This window comes from Loxodonta africana, chromosome 8 (genome assembly GCF_030014295.1).
Source record: "Loxodonta africana isolate mLoxAfr1 chromosome 8, mLoxAfr1.hap2, whole genome shotgun sequence".
Classification (NCBI taxonomy): domain Eukaryota; kingdom Metazoa; phylum Chordata; class Mammalia; order Proboscidea; family Elephantidae; genus Loxodonta; species Loxodonta africana.
Window position 1 is genome coordinate 99,603,526 of NC_087349.1, and position 15,549 is coordinate 99,619,074.

The following is a 15,549-nucleotide window of genomic DNA, read 5'->3' on the forward strand; positions in this document are numbered from 1 at the left end:
TTTCATATAATATCTAGCTTAAGTTACACAGAAAGGTTTTGCTTTTATGATTGATTTAAACATAAAGTTTTTCAGTGTAGCTACTAAAAATCTAAATCATAGGACAAACACAAGACACAGTTTTTCCTGATTGAGGAAAGAACTGAGGTTCTAAGACAGCCTTACAAAAAAACATCAGTTCTCATTCACAGCCTGCAACCTGATACAAGACAGAAACTTAGACATGATGCTCTAGATCAGAAGCAAGTTCTCAGAACAAAAGGAAACAGAAACACCACATAAACTCACCAAACAATACCACACAAAACAAGGATATGGGGATTCTAGTTTCTTAAAGTGTACATAGCAATTTTTGGTAAGATCGACTCAGTTCAAAGGAAATAACAGGTTTTAAATAAAGCTTATTAACTTGCCAGAGCACCAGGACTATTATTGTAATTCTTTATTGAGAAACTATCATAAAACACTTATGGAGCTACCACTTCTTCCTACGAATTTGGCAAAACAGAGCACTATTTTCCAGGTTTTCTATGAGCCACAAAAAGAAACCTAACCAGGAACACAGTGGGGTTTGGACAGTGTTTCACTTAGACCAATGTGTACCTTCATTGCTCAAGAGTTTGCTTGTGGGTGGCAGGCAGCCTGGTGCTCTGGCCTGTCTCAAGACCACCTTATCCTGTCACGGGGAGTCTTTAAAGCTTATGATGAGCACCAGCAACCACCCTGAGGGCTTTTCCTGGTTAAGCCATGCCCACATTTTTTTTGGCTTATAGTGGCTTAGAGCTCTTTGAAAATAGAATTAGATCTTTAATTAGATCTTCAAATGCCTGAATCCAGACCTAAATTGTAGTTCACCACGAGTTACCAGATACTACTCTTAAACAAATGATCAAGCAAAAATCTAAGAAAGATTCTCTTTAAGCTGATTTTTCAAACAAATACACCGAACAAAACTTAAGAAAAAGAACAAAAAGAATAAGCAAAGGCTCGTTTTCTGAGAGCACTCACCCCATCAGTATCAAAGGGACGTGGAGTGTGAATACTTGGGTCCAGAAGATAGAAGCTCTCTTTTTGCCAGCTTCTGATCCTCAGTTCAGGTCTCCTTGAGGTTGACTGGATTTGTGGTTTTAGAATCCCTGCAGCAACTACACCATTAACTCTTGCAGGGTGAAAACACTGCAAAGTTTAGTAAAGCAAAAATAAAGGTTTATTCGGTATCTATTTAAAGAGGCAAAAGAAGGAAAGGGACAAGCATGCTGCCAGAGCCATATCTGTCTGAGTCTCTGTTCCCAGTTCTTAAGGATGCATCTTTGCGGGCCCGACTGAGATCCCTTGAAATTTCCCCATTCTCTAGATACACACTTACATATTCACACAACCTAATCCAGTACACCAACTTACCAGGTACCTGACCTTTTTATGCCCTCAGCAGTCAATTTCTCCCACTTCTTGGGACTCTTCTAATGCCTTACTTAGGAATTACCCTGTTATTTACCAAATAACCTCAGATTCTGAATGCCCTCAGTGATCAATATGTCCCACTTCTTGGTACTCTTCTAAGGCCTCACCTAGGAATTACCCTGTTATTTACCAAATACCCTCAGATTCCTAACGCCCTCAAAAAAAATATTTCCCACTTCTTGGGACTCTTCTAAGGCCTTACTAGGAATTATCCTGTTACTTACCAAATAACCTCAGATTCCCAATGCCTTCAATGGTCAACCTTTCTCACTTCTTGGGAATCTTCTAAGGCCTTACCTAAGCACTTACCAAACAACCCAGGTGCGTTTCATGTCCCTCACAGAGCCACTGTTTGGGTCCCGGAGGGGACTGGGTGTCGCAGTTATTCCAAGATTTCCAGGAGAAATGTCCTGGTGGTGCCCAACATCGGGGCCAGTCTGTTTTCTGATCCACCTCAGGAACCAAACAGATGGCTCCTGCCTGGCTTGCCAGAAATGTTACCAGGTGAAAACCCCAGGTTCTTATCGGCATGACTCGTATTGGCCAATAAATGAGAGACCAAGGTGGGAGAACAGGAAAGACACGTATATTTTGTTGTACAAAGAAATGGAGTCAGTCAGAGGTATTGCTGCCAAGACTGCTCACCAAGGGTGGGTAGACAGGTTACTTTTAAAGGGGTTTACAAGTAGGGAGTTCATACAAGTTACATCAGCAACATTCTTAACCGTACTAGGCAGGCACAATGGGGTTTACATATAACCTCTAAGCAAAAGCAGGATTCAAATGCAAAGCCGCAGAGGGAAGGGGGGGCTACAGCAAAGGAAATCATTTCTCAATACAACACTGTAAGGGAGGAAGCCAGGTAAAGAATACAGCACTGTGGGGGCTGTGTCTCAGCTAGAGTGCCAGGGCACTCAGGCCCTCTGCCACAGCAGACCTACGCTGCCCTTCCTGCCACCTGACCAGCTGCTGAATAGTGAGAAGTAAGCCCATAACGTTCCCCATCTGACATCCCCACCCATCCGGCGAGGAGCTGTGAACACTCCTACACTGCTGGACCAACATCAGGAGGCAGACAGCATCCACCCAGTCCACCCTCAGCCACCTTACCAAACCACTGCATATCTAAAAAGGCTCACCCTGCCTGCTGCTGCCCTGCCTACCCGGATAAGGTGGTGGGAATTATTGTGCAAGCAGGAAAGCACACCAGGCCTATTTGCCCTGACATATCAAAACAAAACAAAAAAGCAAGACAAAACAAATGAACAATCAATAAACTAAAAAAAATATATCTTAATGTCTCTGAGACAAGACATTATCAAAACATATAAAAAAGCAGGATGAGATGGCTCCACAAGTGACTAAAATACTGTGTCTTAGGTGAAAGTTTACAGCCCAAATTAGTTTCTCATTCAAAAATTGTTTTGTGACATTGGTTGCAATCCCCACAATATGTCAGCACTGGCCCCCTTTCCCTTTACACCCTGGATTCCCCATGTCTATTAGTCCAGTTTTCCTATCCTTTCCTGTCTTCTCGTCTTTGCTTTTGGGCATGTATTGCTCCCCTCCAACCTCCTGCAAAAAAAAAAAAAAACCATTGCGTCCAAGTCAATTCCAACCCATAGTTACCCTGTAGGACAGAGTAGAACTCACAGGGTTTCCAAGAAGCAACTAGTAGATTCGAACTGCAGACCTTTTTTGTTAGCAACCTGAGATCTTAATCACTCACTGTGCCACTAGGACTCCTGTGTTGCCTATTTGGTCTCAAATACTTGATTGAACTCAGAAGCACATTCCTCATGTGTGTTATTGTCTCATCTTTGGCTGAAAGATGGACTTTGGGAGTGGCTTCAGTTCCGTGTTAGCAGGTTGTCCAGGGGTCACAGTCTCAGGGGTTACTCTGGTCTCTATCAAGACCAGTAAGTCTGTTTTGTGTATGTGTGTGTGTGTGAATTTGAATTTTGTTCTACATTTTTCTTCTGCTGTGTCTGTGTTCAGGATCCTCTGTTGTGATCCCTGTCCGAGCAGTTGGTGTTGGCAGCCAGGCACCATCTAGTTCTTCTGGAATTGGGGTGGTGGATGCTGTGGTTCACGTGGTCCTTTAGTCCTTTGGACTAATATTTTTCTTGTGCCTTTGGCTTCCTTCATTCTTTTTTGCTCCTACAAGGATGGGACCAATAGATACATCTTAGATGGCCACTTGCAAGTTTTTAACACCCCAGACATTACTCACCAACGTAGGATGTAGAACATTTTCTTCATGAACTATGTTATGCCAAGACTATGGTCCCTAACCTGCAGCCCCAGTAACTTGGTCCCTTAAGGTGTTTGGAGATGTCTAGGAAGCTTCTATGACTTTGCCTTGGTCAAGTTGTGCTGACTTCCCCTATATTGTGTGTTGTCTTTCCCTTTATCAAAGTTAACATTTGTCTACTACCTAGTTAGTGATTTTCCCTCCCTATTCCTCCCCTCCCTCCTAACCATCAAAGATTGTTTTTTTCTGTGTGTAAACCTTTTCTTGGGTTTTTATAATAGTGGTGTCATACAATATTTATCCTTTTATGATTGATTTATTTCACTCAGCATAATGCCCTCCAGCATAACGCCCTCATCCATGTTGTCATAAGTTTCACAGATTCATCATTGTTCTCTATCATTGCGTAGTATTTCATCGTATGTATGTACCATAATTTGTTTATCCATTCATCTGTTGATGGGCACTTAGATTGTTTCTTTCTGCCTATTGTGAATAAAGCTGCAATGAACACAAGTGTGCATACGTCTATTTGTGTGGTGGCTCTTATTTTTCTACGATATGCTCCCAGGAGTGGGATTGCTGGATCATATGGTATTTCTGGGTCTAGATATTAAGGAGGTGCTATATCATTTTCCACAGTGGTTGAAACATTTTACATTCCCACTAGCAGTGCATAAGAGTTTCAATTTCCCTGCAACCTCTTGAACATTTGTGATTTTCTGTTTTTTTGATTAGTTCCACTAATGTCAGGGTCAGATGGTATCTCATTGTAGTTTTGATTTTCATTTCACTAATGGCTAATGATCACAAGTATTTCCTCATGTGTCTGTTAGCAGCTTGAATGTCTTCTTTAGTGAAACGTTTGTTCATATCCTTTGCCCTTTTTTAATTGGATTATTTGTCTTTTTGTTGTTGAGGTGTTGAAGCATTCTATAGATTTTAAAGATTATACCCTTGTTGGATATGTCGTAGCCAAGTTTTTTTTCCCCCAGTTTGTAGGTTATCCTTTTACTCTTTTGGTGAAGTCTTTTAATGAGCATAAGTGTTTAATTTTAAGGAGCTGCTAGTTATCTAGTTTGTCTTCTGGTGTTTGTGCATTGTTAGTTATGGTTTGTATACTATTTATGCCATGTATTAGGGCCCCTATCATTGCCCCATTTTTTATTCCATGATCTTTATGGCTTTGGGTTTTAAATTTAGGTCTTTGATCCATTTTGAATTACGTTTTGTACATTGTGTGATGTATGGGTCCTGCTTAATTTTTTTACAGATTGACATCCAGTTTTGCCAGCATCATATGTTAAAAGGACTGTCTTTTTCCCACTTAATGGACTTTGGTCCTTTGTCAAAGATCAGCTAACCACAGACGGATGGATTTATGTCTGGGTTCTCGATTCCATTCCATTGGTCTATGTGTATGTTGTTGTACCAGTACCAGGCTGTTTGGACTACTGTGGCTATATAGTAGGTTCTGAGATGAGGTAATATGAGGCCTCCTACTTTGTTCTTTTTCTTCAATAATGCTTTTCTTATCTGGGGCCTCTTCTTTCCATAAAAAGTTGGTGAACAGTTTTTCCATGTCATCAAAGATTGCTGCTTGTATTTGAATCAGGATTGCATTTTATCAGTAGATCACTTTGGGTAGAACTGACATTTTCACAACGTTGAGTCCTCTTGTCTATGTGCATGGTATGTTTTTCTATATATTTAGGTCTTTTTTTGGTGTCTTCCAGTAGTGTTTTGTTGTTTTCTTTGTACAGGTCTTTTATATCCCTGGTTAGATTTATTCCTAAGCATTTTATCATTTTAGGAGCAATTATGAATGACATTTTCCTGATTTTCTTTTTGGAGTTCTCTTTGTTGGTGTATAGAAATTCAGCTGATCTTTTTTTTTTTTTAATGTTGATCTTTTATCCTGCTACTCTGCTTAATCTTTCTATTAGTTCTTGTAGTTTTCTTATGTAATCTTTGGAGTTCTCTATATATATGATCATTTCATCTGTGAATAGGGATAGTTTTACTTCTTCCCCCATTTGGATGCCCTTTGTTTCTTTTCCTTGCCTTATTGCTCCAGCCAGGACTTTCAGTACAATGTTAAATAAGGAGTGGTGAAAAAGGGCATTCTTGTCTTATTCCCGTTCTCAGGAGGAATGTTTTCAGCCTCTCTCCATTGAGAAGTTGTCTGGGACAGGTCTTTTTTTTGTTGGGAGTTATTATTATTATTATTACCTCTTCAATTTCTTCTCTTGTTATAAGTCTGTTCAGATTTTCCATCTCAGCTTGCGTTTCATTTATTTTTAAAGTACCTTTATGGATAGGATAATGTTACAGAGAAGCATTCATATTAGTATGATACTCCTAAAAGTTAAGAATTACTAACAATGGTTTTATTTGAATTCCCTTTTTAACGCAGAAAGGACATCAGATTACAGATGCTTACAAAAGAGCTAACAAAAACCCCAATAAGTAAAAAAAAAAAAAAGTGAATAACTTTCTTTGAATATAACTGATAAAAATGGTAAACATTTCTTTCCTGGATATTCTGCCATTATTTTGGACTTTCTATTCTCAAACACTACAACTAGAATCTTGCAGGAGCTGTTTCTTGCCAACATAAGCATTGTGTGAAACTCTTTACAAACATAGCTGGGAAGAGTAGACCAATGACCTCTGTATGACTTCTTGGCAGGTTTGCCAAGACTTAGGCCTAATTTGACATGTGGAATTGGTGGTCTGACCAGCTGTAGCTAACATCAGCTCCACATGTAAGGAAGTTGCAGTGGCTCCTTACCCTGGGTCACCAGCTCAGTCTCATGTGTGGTGAGTCACAATGGCAGAAGAGAGCCTCCTTCCTGGCTGTCTTGACTCACTTTTTGGAGCAGGAGAGGATTCTCATTGGGGTTGTGGTCTTGTGTTACGTGAGAGGCCGCAATGAGCTAAACAGTTTCACCAAAATGCAACCAAATCCCTCAAATTAGGAGAAAACAGGATGGAAATGACCAAATACACTGATGGTTTGGGTTGGCAAAGGTCTATAACGAGCTAACATTAGCCCTGGGCTCATAAATCATGTTAAACTTTGTTTTTTCAATTTCCATTAGTTAAATTGCTGCATCCTACATTGCCTTTCCAATAAGTTCTATAGGAATATACATTCTGTCCAAAGAGTGAATTGTCATTCAAAGAGTTCCTTATATTAAATCCAAATGATGCCTCAATTTGCCTCAGAACCCTTTCTAAATAGCATAGATGTGGCCCTTCCCAACAGCCATCCACTACTGTGTTGATTTCCCAAATTGGTATGCTTTCTCCCTTTTTAAAAATTGAAACCACCAATTCCAGGTCTTTAACTTTTTTTTTTACGTAGTGCTAACATTTTATAGGGACTAAACTGCAAATGTGCAGTAGTGATTTGTACAATTACTAAATTACTAAAAGTCTTATTATTCCTTTTAGATATATCACTATTTTAGTTGCAGAATAATAAATAACAAAGGGAACGTAGGAAAAATGCTAGAACAAAATGAGTTAATCCTACCTTTCGTCATATGACCAAACCTAGCCCCTCTAAGAATCCAAAGTGACTTATCAGTTTAGATTATTCAGGGACTTACAGAATTAAGGTGCTTCACACATTACTTCCTCCAAACCTTTCTCTATAAAACTTGTCCTTCTCCATCTTCCATTTACTTTTTTAGCACTTTATATCCCTTATATCCTTGCAAAGAATGAGGATTTCAGTACAGTAAATTGTGCACATGCAGAACCTGTACATAGACTAAGAGGCAGTCTTTCAAACAGAGTAAGAGAATACTGTGTGGTTCAAAATCGGAAAAGGTATGCAGCAAGGTTGCATCCCTTCACCCTACTTATTCAATCTGTGAACTGAACAAATAATTCAAGAAATGGGACTATATAAAGAAAAACACGGCATCAAGATTGGAGGAAAACTTATTAGCAACCTGTGACATGCAGATAACGCTACTTTGATTGTCGAAAATGATGATGACTGAAGCACTTACTGATGAAGGTCAGAGGCTACAGCCTTCAGTATGGATTACACCTGAACACAAAGAAAACAATAATTCTCACAACTGGACCAATAAACAATATCGTGGTAAGTGGAGAAAAAATTGAAGTTGCCCATAATTTTATTCTGCTTGGATTGACGATGAACCTTCATGGAAACAGCAGCCAAGAAATCAAACAATGTATTGGATTGGGCAAAACTGCTGTAAAAGGCCTCATTAAAGTTTTCAAAAACAAAGATGTCACTTTAAGGACTAAGGTGAACCTGACCCAAGCCAGGGTCTTTTCAGGTCGCTATGAGTCGGAATCGACTCGGCACTGGGTTTGGTTGGGTTTGGTTTATATGCATGCGAAAGCTGGACAATGAAAAAGGAAGACAGAAGAAGAATAGATGCTTTCGAACTGTGGTGCTGGTAAAGGATATTGAATATGCCACGGACTGCCGATAGAACTAACAAATTAGTCTTAGATAAAATATAAGAGAATGTTCGTTCTTAAGAAGCTAGAATGGAGAGACTTCAACTCATGTACTTTGAACACATCAACAGGGAAGACGAATCTCTAGAAAAAGATATCATATTTGGTAAAGCAGAGAATCAATGAAAATTAAAGTCCTCAATGTTATAGATTGAATTGATTCCCCCAAAATATGTGTTGTAAATCCTAACCTCTATGCCTGTGGTTATAATCTCATTTGGGAATGGAATGTCTTTTTTATGTTAATGAGACAGGATTAGAGTGTATCTTGAATCAGTCTCCCTCTCTCTTTTTAATTGTGCATTAAGTGAAAGTTTAGAGCCAGTTTCCCATTCAAAAGTTTATACATAAAGTGTTCCATAACACTGGATTCATTCCTCATATTGTGTCAGCACTCTCCCCATTTAAACAACCAAGCAGAAGTAGAGGAGGGAAGAGAGATGTCAAGACACATTAAGATTACCTAGGAGCAGAAGCTCAAGAGAGAAGGATCTTTCTCTGAGCTGAAAGAGAAATGCTTCCCATAGACCCAGCACCTTGAATTCAGACTTCTAGCCCCCTAATCTGTGAGCAAATAAATTTCTGTTTGTTAAAGCCACCCACTTGTGGTATTTCTGCTATAGCTGCACTATAAGACAGAAATTGGTACCAAGAGTGGGGTGTCGCTCTAACAGATGCCTAAAATGTGGGAACAGTTTGGAATTGGGTAATGGGTAGAGGCTGGAAGAGTTTTAAGGTGCCTAATAGTAAAAGCCTAGTTTGCGCTGAAGAGACTGTTGGTAGAATTATGGATTTCAAAGGCAATCCTGGTGAGAGCTCAGAAGGAAGTGAGGACATCTACAGAAAAAGTTTCTATTGTCTCAGAGAATATACAGCATGCCAGCAACAGAACGCTGCTAGAAATGTGGATGCTGAATGCACCTCTGGTGAGGCTTTAAAAGAAAATGATGAACATGTGATTGGACAACTGAGGAAGGGCAATGCTTTTTACGCAGTGGCAAATAACTTATTTGAATTATGTTCAAATGTTCGGTGGAAGGTAGAATTTGTAAGTGATAAACTTGAATATTTGGCTGAGGAGATTTCCAAACAAAATCTTAAAAGACCATGTAGTTTCTCCTTGCTGCTTATAGTAAAATGTGAGAGAAAAGAGATGGACTTAAAAATGCCCTGTTTAAAATAAAAAACAAAACTTAAAGATTTGGAAAATTTTGTTGCACAAACTAAAGACATATGTTCCAGAATGTTCACCAAGGATGTGGCTACACAGGTGGTGGATATTTTTACATATACAACTTTAGGTGCTGCTTATAAATTGATACAGACAATAGAACACACAAGGGCCAAAATCAGGGCAACTTCTTGTACATAATCAAACACCCTGCGGGACGAAGTTCCTAGGCTCAGAGGCAAAGGACCATAGACTCAGGGGACGTCTATGTCAATTGGCACAACATAGTTCATAAAGACAAAGTACTGCATCCTTCTTTGGTGAGTACTGTCTGGGGTCTTAAAAGCTTGTGAGCAGCCATCTAGGATGGTCTTTTACAGTCCAGAGTAAAGACAAGTGAAGGGAACCAAAGACTCAAGGGAGCAATTAGTCCAAATGACTAGTGGAGCACATGAACCACAGCCTACATGACTCTGAGACCAGAAGAACTAGATGGTGCCTGGCTACTACGACAGACTGCTCTGACTGAGATCACAACAGAGCAGGAGAAAAACTGTAGAATGAAAAATCAAATTCACAAAGACCAGACTTACTGGTCTAACAGAGACTAGAGGAATCCTCGAGACTATGGCCCTGAGACACCCTTCTGAACTGAAACTCAAACCATTCCCAGAGACCACCTTTCAACCAAACAACAGCCCCCGCCCCTACATTGCCACTGTGTCGATTCCAACTCATAGTGACCCTATAGGACAGAATAGAACTGCCCATAGGGTTTCCAAAGAGCAACTGGTGGATTCAAACTGCCAGCCTTTTGGTTGCAGCTGAGTGCTTAACCACTGTGCGACCAAGGCTCCAAAAACAACAGACAGGCCCATAAAATAAACAGTTAACACCTGAGAGGAATGTGTTCCTTAGAACAATTATGAGAGATAAAAGGGCAACATCTGCCCAAAAGCAAAGATGACAAGGCAGGAAGTGATAGGAAATCAGGATGAAAGGAAATGGGGAAACTAGGACGGAAATGGGGAGAGTGCTGACACATTGTGGGGAATGAAACCAGTGTCACGGAACACTTCATGTACGAACTACTGGATATGAAACTAATTTGCTCTGTAAACTTCCACTTAACGGACAATAAATTTTTTTTTTTAAAAAGAACACTGCTACAAAAACTTTTGTTAAAGAGATTAAGACTGTGATTGATGGATTTATCCAACTACCACAGCAGAAAACCCATCAGCTTAGACTGCAGAGGACAAAGAATGAAAAGAAAGAACGCTATCTGCCTCTTGGAATTCTGTAGGAAGAAAACATGCCAAAGGAGCTACATCTTTGTCCTACAAAAAAAGGAAAGGGCTATCTCTGGAGTAGCTTGGAGGTCAGTGGACCTATTGGAAGGAACACGGGAAGCAGGGCCTTCTTGGTTTCAAAGGGTGGGCCTTTGGATCTCATAGGGTAGGACCAGGGCCAGATTAAGGCATGTCAAGGCCCTAAACACTGATAATCTGTGGTACCCCCTCCTCTGCTTACTCACACATTCAAATAGGATATATAAGCTATATATACATGTATATATATATATATACGGAGCCCTGGTGGCATACCAATTAAGAGCTCAGCTGCTAACCAAAGGGTTCGCAATTCGAATCCACCAGCCGCTCCTTGAAAACTTGATGGGACAGTTCTACTCCGTTCTACAGGGTCGCAACGAGTCGGAATTGACTCCATGGCAATGGATTTGGGTTCTCTGTGTGTGTGTCTTAGCCATCCATGGCCAGCACCTTCTCATGCACTGGAGCTGGTACCAATTTCATTTAGTGCCCTGCCAGCTCTCTTCCACTGTGGCACTCACTTTTCCTTGTGTCCTGTCTGCTTGGCATCTCTGTGTCTTTGCTTTGGACAATTCGTGTCCCAGTTTTGTTGATGCCCTAAGCACGTTCTTACCTTACTTATTGGGCAATCGTCCCTGGGTGGGGCCAAAGCCTCCTAAGTTTCAAGGAGTCAGATCTTTGCCAACTCGGTTCCAGAGTGTGGGGCTACAGTTAAGTTGTACTAGGGGGATGGGGCTGCCACCCAAAGCTGAGGGGACAGGGCTGCCATGAGCAAAGGACAGAAAATGGGGACTGTCAGGGCCAAGGGGTTGGGGTTGCTATTCCACGGACTAGGAAAACTGGGCCGCCCAAAGCGGAGTAAGCAGTTGCTGTCCCAGTGGGTCTGGAAGGTGGAGCTGAAGCCCAGGGCCAGAGGACTTCACCCAGAATCCAGAGGGAGTGGCCAATACCCAGAGTCTGGAGGTCAGGGTCCTTGCCCAGATGGTCTCAAAGAACAGAGGATTACTTGTAAGGCTTGAGAGCTAATGTAATTTGTTTTGCTGGGATTTGGACTTTCTTGATGTCTTTCATCCCTTCTTTCCCTCTAATTTCTCCCATTTGTAATGGAAATGTTTACCTTGTGCCTGTTCCACCATTGTACTTTAGAAACAGATAACCTGTAGTCTAGATTTTATAGGTTCACAGATGAAGAGGAATTTTGCATCAGAAGGGAATACATCTAAAGTCTCACCCATGTTTGATTTAGGTGATTCAGATGATGAAATTTTGGACTTGGAGCAGATGTAAGACTTTTGGGATAATGTGATGGCATGAATCTGTTTTGCATGTAGCAAGAACACGAATTTTTGGGGGACAAAGGGTGGAATGTTATGGATTAAATTATGTCCCCCAAAAATATGTTTTGTAAGTTCTAACCTCAATGTCTGTGGTTATAATACCATTTGGGAATGGATTGTCTTTGTTATGATAGTGAGACTTTTTTGAGATATGTTGCTGTTGTTAGGTGCTGTCAAGTTGGTTACGATTCACAATGAAACACTGCGTGGTCCTGCACCATCCTCACAATCATTGCTATGCTTGGTCCTATTATAGCAGCCACTCTATCAATCCATCTCATTGAAGGTCTTCTTTTCTTCCACTGACCCTCTAATTTACCAAGCATAGTTCTCCAGGGACTATCCCTACTGATAACATGTCCAAAGTATGTGAGACAAAGTCTCATCCTCACTTCAAACCACCATTCTGGCTGTACTTCCTCCAGGGTAGATTTGTTTGTTTTACTAGCAGTCCATAGTATATTCAGTATTCCTCACCAACACCATAATTCAAATGCATCAATTCTTCTTTAGTCTTCCTTATTTATTGTCCAGCTTTTACATGCATATGAGTTGATTGAAAATACCATGGCTTGGGTCAGGGGCACCCTTGTCTTCAAAGTGATGAGTGGTGGCTTTTGAGTTATAAAAGAGATTAAACAAGTAAGAAGAAGTAGAGATGGGGGAAGAGAGATGCCAAGCCACATAAAAATTGCCCAGGAACAGCTCAAAGAGACAAGGACCTTCCTTTCAGCCAAGAAAGAGAAAAAGCCTCACCCTGGCGCCAGCACCCTGAATTCAGACTTCTAGCCTCCTAAACTGTGAAAAAATAAATTTGTATGTTAAAGCCAACCACTTGTGGTATTTCTATTATAGGAGCACTAGGTAACTAAGACATTCAGTACTGTCTATTATTGGTACAATAGCTACAACAATGAACTCAAACATACCAACAATCACAAAGTTGATGCAGAACTAGGCAATGTTTCATCTGTCATACTTAAGGTCACCATGAGTCAGAGTCAACTCAGTGGCATCTAACAACAGCCAACAACATGTCCTTACCGATCAAGAATATGATTAATCTCTTTAAGTAAATATTTCCATATATACCTCACTCTGTTAGGATTTCTATTCTGTGTTCTCTTAATTTTTGCTCAGTTTTATTTAAAGTTTTTAACACTTTGTCACTGCCAAAATGTTAATTTCTCTAGTCACCCATGAGTCTACTCCTTCTGTTTCTTCTCTGATTTTGAGTTTAATGCATCTAAGTTTTCTTTTGGTCTCTCTTACTCCTTAAGTGATGATATTCCCCAGGATTCTATCTTAGGCTCTTTTCTCAAGCTGCACACTCTCCCTGGATGATATCAGTTATACCCACATATACTGCAGGAAGGCATTTGACTGTATGGATCATAATAAATTATGGATAAAATTTAGAAGAATGGGAATTTCAGAAAAAACTTAATTGTGCTCATGAGGAATCTGTACATAGACCACGAGGCAGTCATTTGAACACAATAAGGGGATACTGAGTGGTTTAAAATCAAGAAAGATGTGCATCAGGGTTGTGTCTTTTCACTATACTTAATCTGTATGCTGAGCAAATAATACAAGAAGTTGGACTATATGAAATATAACGAGGCATTAGGATTGGAGGCTCATTAACAAGCTGCGATATGCAGATGACACAACCTTGCTTGCTGAAAGCAAAGAGAATTTGAAGCACTTACTGATCAAGATCAAAAGCTATAGCCTTCAGTAGGGATTACACCTCAACATAAAACAAAAATCCTCACAACTGGACCAATTGGCAACATCATTATAAATAGAGAAAAGACTGAAGTTGTTAAGGATTTCATTTTACTTGGATCCACAGTCACCACCTACGGAAGCAGCAGTCAAGAAATCAAACTATGTATTAATCATAGGACAAATCTGCTGCAAAAGACCTCTTTAAAGTGTTAAAAAGCAAAGATGCCACTTTGAAGACTAACGTACACCTGACCCAGGCCACGATATTTTCAGTCGCCTTACATGCATGTGAAAGATGGATAATAAGCAAGGAAGACTGAAGAATAATTGATGCCTTTGAATTACGGTGTTGTCAAAGAATACTGAATATACCAGGGACTGCCAGAAGAATGAACAAGTCTTTCTTGGAAGAAGTACAGCCAGAACGCTCCCTGGAAGACTTCATCTCACGTACTCTGGATGTGCTATCAGAAGGGACCAGTCCCTGGAAAAAGACATCATGCTTGGTAAAGTAGAGTCAGCAAAAAAAGGAAGACCCTCGATGAGATGGAATGGCATAGTGATTGCAACAATGGGCTCAAACATAACAATGATTGTGAGGATGATGCAGGACCAGGCAGTGTTTCATTCTGTTGTACATGGGGTCACTATGAGTGGGAGCCAACTTGATGGCACAGTGGTTAAGAGCTATGGCTGTTAACCAAAAGGTCAGCAGTTTGAATCCATCAGGTGCTCCCTGGAAACCCTATGGGGCAGTTCTACTGTGTCCTATGGGGTCACTATCAGTCAGAATTGACAGCAATGGTTTTTGTTTTTTTTTTAACAACAAACACAGTGATGTTTCTCCTGAAATCTCCAGATTTATAATCTAGATGCCTACCAGATGAACCACAGCTTTCTCAATACGAAATGTTCACAACTGATTTTACAGCCTCAACTCCAACCCTTCCCCCAATCTGGCTTTCCTCCTGAATTCCTGGTTTAAGTTAAGGGCCAATTTCTCCAACTAATCACCCAAGTCAGATGGCTGAGAGCCTTACCTCGCTACTTTATTTTCCCAGATAAAGTCAATTGCCAAGTCTTGTCAATTCTACCACTTTAATAGTTTACATATTTATCATTTCCTTTCAATCCAACTCTAACGTGCATTACTGATTTCCACTATAGACATATCTATCGTGAGACTTCAGGCTTCATTATATTTCACATAGACTAACTAGTGAATGTACAGAGTATGGATTAGATGAGAGCATTACTTTTCCACATTGTAAAATGGTATGTACTCTGCATCATCATTCAACACACATTTGCTAAGTACACGATTTGGGCTAGAGATAGGTGTAAGTGGTCTAAAGTGGAAAGCGGAAGGAGGAGCAGCAGATGACTTAGGCATAAAGTCATAGAACTTTCCCTGAAAATTTCAATTTTTATATTAACATAGTTTAGGTAGAACATTTTAGGTATGTTTCATGTAATTTAGACAGTTATCTCATATTTACAATAGGTGCAGTGGTTAAGTACTTGGCTGCCAACTGAAAGGTTGGCCCTTTGAACCCACCAGAGGCTCCATGGGAGAAAAGACTGGCCATCTGCTCCTGGTAAAGATTACAGGCTAGGAAACCCTATGCGACAGCTCTGCTTTGTCCTGTGCCGTTGCTACGAGTCCTAAACGACCTGATGGCACACAACAACAGGCCCCGCACTACCCCAACACCATAGAAGTTTGGAGAGGGAGAAGCCTCATGTAAA